Here is a 7680-nt window from a genome sequence, read left to right as displayed (position 1 = left end):
CAATGGGTGGGGAAACAGCTAAAAGCTATAATCAGTAATTGCAAAAAGGAAAAAATACCTTCAGTACCTAGTTACTTAGTCATCAATGCCTGTTGCCGGTTTCAGTCTAATAAGTAAAATGTATTCCTGAGTTCTATGAGCTGTTCTAGCAAATTATGAAACCTGAGGAGGGAGTCATGGGAACCAACAATTCATAGCCAGTAGGTCAGAAGCACAGGTTGAGACAGGAATCAGCCTAACAAGACAGGGCCATCTGCAAGGCCCTGGCCTAACAAGATAAGGCCCCTAACCAATTGGCAAGCTAGGAGAATCAGATAGAGGCCCCCAAGGTCCACATTCCACAGCCTCTGGACTTTCCCGGGCTTATGCATGAGGCTTAGCATGCAGGAGTCCACTGAAGGTGACCCTAGCTCCATTAGCATAGTAAAAATCACACCGAGGGGAGAGTGAGCATGCTAACGATGCATGCGTTGCATGTAGTAGCATGCTACGTGACAGCACAAGTGCAAGCACAACCCCAGCTCTACATGCGTGACAAGGCCCCCTCCCCAACCTTCGCCTAATAAAAGCCCCACAATCTCACTCCCTAATGAGCCGGTCACCTCCCCCTTTCCTTTCAGCACTGGCTCCCTTGTGCCTCTCCCGTGAACAAGCTAATAAACTTTTACTTTTCGACTCCCATTTGTTGTCTCTCTTGATTTCCATCCTGGGGGACAACAAGAACCCAATGCGCCAGTAACAAGGTGACAACCTGGACTTGCCATTGGCATCAGAAGTAGCGGGTAGGGGGAGTCCTGTGGGACTGAGCCCTTAACCTATGGGATCTGAAGCTATCTCCAGGTAGATAGTGTCAGAAGTGAGTTAAATTGTAGGACACCCAGTTGGTGTCCACAGAGAATTGGAAAATTGCTTGGTGTGGCAAAACCCCCACACATCTGGTCACAGAAGTGTTCTGTGAATGCAGAGGGAAAAACCGTGTGTTTTTGTTTCCTCTCCCCTCTGCCAGCCCTCTTCTGCTGGACCCTGCAGCTCTGGGCTCAGCAAGAGCATGCCCTCAGCCCATTTCGCCTAACTCTCTCCTTCAGGCTGCTCCAGGCTGTTCTGGCTTCCTGCATTCAGGCACTCGGCGCCTCCCCATCATCCCAGAGTGTAGCTCCGATCACACCCTGGTGTTTTACAAGCCTTTTCTGAAAATTTGGTGATAAACAGAATTATAGTGCAGAGAAGAAAACTTCTATTACGTTTTGAGGCAAGGGACTTGATTTTTCTGAGTCTCAGTTTCCTCATCTGTAAAATGAAGATGACTATAGTGCCTTCCTCATCGGGTGGATGTGAGGAACAAAGGAGAGCAGGCAGGCAAAGTGTGGTGAGCACGCAATGAAAGTTACCTCCTTACACATGCCTCTCAGTTGACAAGTATTCATTAAGCACCTACTGTGTACTAGACTTTGTGCTGGGTGCTAAGAGAGAGCAGTGCCTAAGGTTCCTCTTTAGAGTTTACAGTCCATTTAAGAAGTGCATCAGTTGGGATATGATGAGGAAAACAGGACTCTAGGTGTTTCAAACAGAGGGATTTAATAGAGGAAATTAGTTTAGAGAAGCCTGGAAGTGCAAAAAGTGGGGAAGATATGTTACTCAGTGTCTTAATTTTGCCTGGAGCCAACTCTGACGCAAGAATTTGAGTGCATGCAGTTAATTTGGGAGCTGCAGGGGACACTGGCAGGGGGCTGGAGAAGTGAGACAGGGACAGGAAGGCAGCCAATAAGTGGCAAACACATGGCTATTACAATGGGCGACTAGAACTTAATCCCTTGGGCAACTCTAGGTTATAAAATCCGTACCTCAGAGTCATCCCACTTGAGGGGCAAGGGAGCTGGACTATTTAACACTAACTCCCAAGAATCGTTGGCTGAGGGCTCCTGAAGGATGGAGTTAATTCTCCTGGCACTTCTGGCCTGCTTTGAGTGCAGGGAAAGTGTCTGCTCCCAGGAACGGAGATGCAGTTACTGGCAGCTGGAAGTGGGCAGGTGTATTCTAAAATAGCAGAGTCTGAGGGCTAAAGGTGGAGCTCTGAGAGCTCTGCAGAGAGTGGGAACCACCGAAAGCCCCTACTATATGTGTAGGAATCAGAGCTCATCTGAGTCCTGTCAACTTTAAGGGCAAATCCGCCAGTTATTTCACCCCCGAAATGACTTTATTTGTGAATAGCCAAAACAATTGCCATTCAGGATGTTCATGCTACAGCAAGCCATAGGCAAACTCACAAAACAAAACAGGGGAGCTACTTTTATAGAGGAAAAGGGGGAATAGGGAGGGGCTGTTCTAAACAAAAGTCTATTGGAGAAAAGTAACAGTTCATGGTAGCAACGGCTTCTCATTGGCTTTGCTGTGGTGTTTCTCATTGGCTGTGCTGCAGCGTTTCTCATTGGCTGAGCTGCGGTGTTTCTCATTGGCTGAGCTGTGGCATTTCTCATTGGCTGAGCTGCAGCGTTTCTCATTGGCTGAGCTGCGGTGTTTCTCATTGGCTGAGCTGTAGTGCTTCTCATTGGCTGAGCTGTGGTGTTTCTCATTGGCTGAGCTGCAGCATTTCTCATTGGCTGGGCTGTTGCCAGGTGGGGAGAAAAATCTTCCTTCAGCAGTAAAGTAGTTTTGCTTCTTATTGAAGATGCAAGCATCCATCTCTTCCTGGTTTGGTGTAATTGATGATGTATGATGGGGCGTGAGAGCTCCTTCTACAAGCCTTCCTGACTCCAATTTAGTGAAGGTTTCTTTTATTAATTTCCACAGTCCTATGCCCTGCAGTATTGTGAAGCTGTTCCTAAGGCTACCACTCGGTGAGAAGCTGCACTTCCCTGCCACTGCCACTTCCACTGTCAGAAGGGCTGGCAGCCTGGAACTGCTCTCTGCTGCCTCTGTAGGAGCTGCTGGTTCCAAGGCAGGAGCCCACAGCCACCCACAGCTCCCACTGCTTGTTAGCAGGAGCCCCTCACTGCCACTATAGGAAGTACTACCATGAGCAAAATGGCTTCTACCTTCTTCCTGTCTTCTTCTCTGGCATGAGTGCCTCCCATTGGCAGAATGCAACTGAAAACCCAGCTGGCAAAGGAACCCTGGCAAAGGGAAATGTAGTTTGCAGGCTTCCAGTCTGATGGCACAGAGAATACTAAAAGGCATAGAAGGCAAATAGGAGGATGAGTGTCAATAGACAGTATGTGGTACAGAAAGATTTGTTTATCTTTCTGAAGAAAATTATTAGGATTTGTGTTTTCTGTACAATGACAGAGAAGATAACCTCAAAACTCTCTCACATAAAACATGTAGATTTTCTGGATAATATATAATTTGCTTCCTTTTAGATGCATAACTGAGCTCATAAGAAAGAGAAATACTCAGGGGCCAAAAAACAAAGCGGGAACTATACCCAGAAGACTAAGTGTGGAGCTGATTTGGGGGCTGTTCTATAGGTAACCAAGTGGGTTGGCTTTTAGCAGCCATCTGGGACAAGATAAGAGATGCCTGTCAAGAAAGAGACAGGAAAGACACTTCCTACAGGAATCCAAAACCCTTGCAGAGCCACACCCTTGGTGAGAGGGTGGACAAGAAAGAAACCCAGCCCCACCCCCCACTGGCATAGAAAGATAACGGGGAAGCTTGTTCGTCTTGACTTTTGCTCTGGATTGGAGAAGAAAAAATTCTTCGTTGAGAATTCACAACCACAGGCCAACCCTCCCAAGCATTTAGAATTTGAACTTACATTCTCTTTGTAGCCAGAAAACCCTAAGGTGAGAAATCAATCTACGAAGTCGTCTGTGGCTGTAATATCCCGGGGATGCCTGGCAGAAGCAAATCAAACCTGCTCTGGAGAGTCACACCCTCGACCCAGAGAGAGATGAGCTCACAATCCCAAATTACAAAACCCACAAAGAAACGATGTCCCATGAGCAAATGACGACAGATACTGATACTGAAGGACCAACCCTGCACTAATCCTTGGAAAACAGAACTGGTAGAAAAAAATCATTACAACTGTGCTGAAGGAGGAGTGGGAAGGAGGAGTCCAGGGAGGGATGGGAAGGTAAAAAGCTGGCTTAGTCAGTGCTGGGAGAAGGCATTGCCCTAGTGCTGGTGAGAGATGACGGTCGCCTGGGTCGGGGGTGGGGTGGGGGGATGGGATGTGTGTGAGAATAGCGTGGCGAGCAGAGCAGAAGATCTTGTGCATTCTGCGGGGAGAGCCCTGCGGATTCAGGCTCCTACCCCCAGCCCCACCCTCTGCCCCAGGTTGTCTTTGGCCTTTGATGTCTCCAAGCCACCTCCCTCCCCCCACGCTGTTCAGTTATAACATGCCTTTTCAGTCATCATCTCACTGGTAGACCACACTGATCCTATAAGTATTATCTCCATTTTACGGAAGAAGAAACTGAGGCTCAGGAAGTTGATGTCACTGCCCAAGGCTTCCTTGAGAAGGTGATATTTGAGTAGAGACCTAAAAGATGAAAAGCCATCCATGGGAGGGCTGGAGAAAGCACTCGAGACAGAGGGGAGAGCCACTGTAAAGGCCCTGAGGCGTGGAGAGGTTTAGAATATTCTAGAAATAGGAAGGAGGCCTGCGAGACTGGAGCCCACTTCCCAGACCAGGGCTATCTGGCGTCCACCACCCCTCTTCAGGAATCGCCTCTCTGCTGGTGACTCCAATTTCTCTCCAGCTGTGGTCACTCAGTTGGTGACAGAGGTGAACTTAGTTGAGGCCTGTGGGAAACCAAGCCTCTCTGGCAATGGCTGTCACATTCCCCAGCCTCCATCAGACCTCAGCGCCAGGCCCTCTGGCTCTCACACCTAAACCCCGAGACTGGCCTCAAGGGGGCAGCAGTGTGCAGAGAATTCTGGAGTGTGAGGTTTCCAGAGCCTCCAGGGGAAGCCGTCCTCAAGGGCTCTGCTTTCAGCTGCTTCCAGACCAGAGGCTGATTTACCACGGAGCAAGCGAAACTTAAGCCCCCCCACCCCCTTTTTTTTTTTAAAGAGGATGTCAGGGTTTCTAAAGCAGGCATTTTTTTTTAAGATTTTATTTTTTTCCTTTTTCTCCCCAAAGCCCCCCAGTACATCGTTGTATATTCTTTGTTGTAGGTCCTTCTAGTTGTGGCATGTGGGATGCTGCCTCAGCGTGGTTTGATGAGAAGTGCCATGTCCGTGCCCAGGATTCGAACCAACGAAACACTGGGCCGCCTGCAGCAGAGCGTGTGAACTTAACCATTTGGCCATGGGGCCAGCCTCTCAAGCCCCTTTTGAGGCCTAGGGATGGGCTCACAGAAATTTTGTATTAATAGTTTTGCTTTTTTCCCTTTCATCTGAAATCTGTATAGTTCATCCCGCAAAACCTCTCATGGCTCCAGAGGATTTGGGAGGAAAGTAAGGTCCCTGTGGGCCTGCAGTTGAGCCACCGAGGGCCTGAGGGCTTCCTGGTGAGTCAGGGCCCTGCTCACAGCCGAGCCCACCAGCCCACCTCAGCCTCCCACCTGTAGGGCCCCGACACATCCCTGACGTGGTGCTCCCAATGGGCCCTTGGCCTTGAACGAGCCGTCTTCCCACCTGGGCCCCGGCTTCCACTCCACAGTGCAGCCGGAATGAAGATCCGAATGAGAGAAGTGGTCTCCTCAGCCCCTGATGGCTTTCCGGTTCCTGGTTCTGTCTCTCCTGGGTTCTCTGAGTTGCCTCACTTCTCGCCAAGAAATCCCCTTTCGGTAAGTTAGCGTGAAGACGGTTTTCCTGTAGCCCAAAGAACTAAGAGTGAACAAAAGAGCTGCTGTATCTTTTCGCAGAGTTTCGATGCTGCAGACTCTGTCGAATGGCAGCCCGCGGGTTAGGCTGCTCGGCGCTCGGGCGTTGGGAACGTGTGCGGATTATTCAAGCGGTGGCTCTTGGGAAAGCAAGAGGAGACTCTGAAAAAAGTTGGAGAGGCTGAAAGGATTTCCAAGCTTGGACTGCCTTATTCCATTTTGATTCGGTTTGAACCAGTTTGAGTTGGTTTTATCTGGCTGGACCCAATTCGCTGTAGACTCAGCACATAGAGGCGGGTCTTGGCGGTTTGAACCCATTTTTGCCATTTAAGCTGACTTAGGTTGGTTTGAGCCGGCTGCTCGTTCAACATGTCGACAAAAGATGTTTCAGGTCAGAACCCTTGAGGAGGGCTATTCAGGGTGAGAAGTGGAAGAAGGGAGCTGTGCACATTGTTGGTGGCATTTGGTGGAACTGTGAGTCGGTACAATTTGGCAATATCTGTTCGCCAAAGCAATTTGGCAATATTTATGGAAATTAAAACCACACGTTCTTTGAGCTGGCAACCCTGCTCCTGGAATCTGTATCACAGAAATAAAAACAGAAACATGGCAGAGTTTAAACACAGAGGTTTTTTGTTGGTGGTATTGTTTGTGATAATAAAACTTGAAATGCATGCACATCTAGAGAGAAAGAGTTAATAGCTAAATGGAATATTATGCAGACATTAAAAATGTCGAGTCAGAGTTAGATATGTTGATTTGGAGGGATTTTCATGCTATATTGTGGAAATTGCAAGACACAGAGTATATAACGCATATTTTTAATATGATCCTATTTTTATTAGACAGAAGAGCAAAAACTATATATATATAATATAATTATATGAGCCTGACTGTTCTTATGGGACGATATACACCAGTTGGTTAAAGTAAATTGCCTGGGATAATGAGGAAGAGAAGGGAGGATGGGGAGAGGAAAAAGAGAAGGAGGAAGAAGCAAAAGAAAAAGGCTCATTTAAAAGGGTGTTCACGATAACACAGAGTACATATGGTTACGGCCCCAGGGATGGGCTATTAAGGCCCTGGGTTTGTTAGATGCATAAACAGATACATGTAAGGCTGGTCCCCAAACATTAAGCATTTTCATGGGGGAGAGGGGCTTTTGGTGGTTTTTACTTGCTTTAATTTTCTGTATTGTTTAAATACAATACAGAGTTCAACACTGAAGTCCAGGCCATACCCGCTCACTGACTTCTGCCTCCCAACAGTGTAAGTTCAGGGGCCCTTTCTGCTTCCCGATTTCTGGGGGAGTTCTGGCTGTCTCTGAACTCCCATTTCAGAGGCATCCGTTGACCTTTCTGAGCTGGAAGTGAGTTACAGGGAGATGGCAGTGAAGCCAGGCCCTGTCCTTCGTCCTTCATGTGTATGGTCTCATTCAGTCCTCACAACAGCCCTGAGAAGTAGCATCTGTTAGTACCCCCTTTGACAGAGGAGGAACGGAGGCACAGAACGGTCAAGTGCTTGTCCACGTCAGCCACAGAGCTGGCTCAAACTGCGTCAGTGTGGCTGCAGAGTCCATAAACTTCACTGCCACTCTACAGCAGCGGTGGGGCCGTGAGCAAGTCACCTAGATTTTTGAACTTCAATTTCCTCGTCCATAAAATAGAGACAATAAAGCCCTGCCCCCACTGGCCGGACTTGGCGCAGAGACTTGGGTCTGCTTGGCTCAGTCTCGTTCGTTTCTCTCACCTGAACCTGCACCCCAGGGCCCGGCTTAGAGTTGGAATATCTCCTGTTTGCTGACATCGAAGCATGCAGAAACATGGCCCAGAGAGGCCAGGACACAAGTCCTGCTTGGGGTGGGGCTGGGCAGGCCGGCTCTGCTCCCACGGGGCATCCTCAGGCAGGA

Source organism: Equus przewalskii, chromosome 2, assembly GCF_037783145.1.
Source record: "Equus przewalskii isolate Varuska chromosome 2, EquPr2, whole genome shotgun sequence".
Taxonomy (NCBI): domain Eukaryota; kingdom Metazoa; phylum Chordata; class Mammalia; order Perissodactyla; family Equidae; genus Equus; species Equus przewalskii.
The sequence above is the reverse complement of the archived record's forward strand: the minus strand, read 5'-3'. Positions refer to the sequence as shown.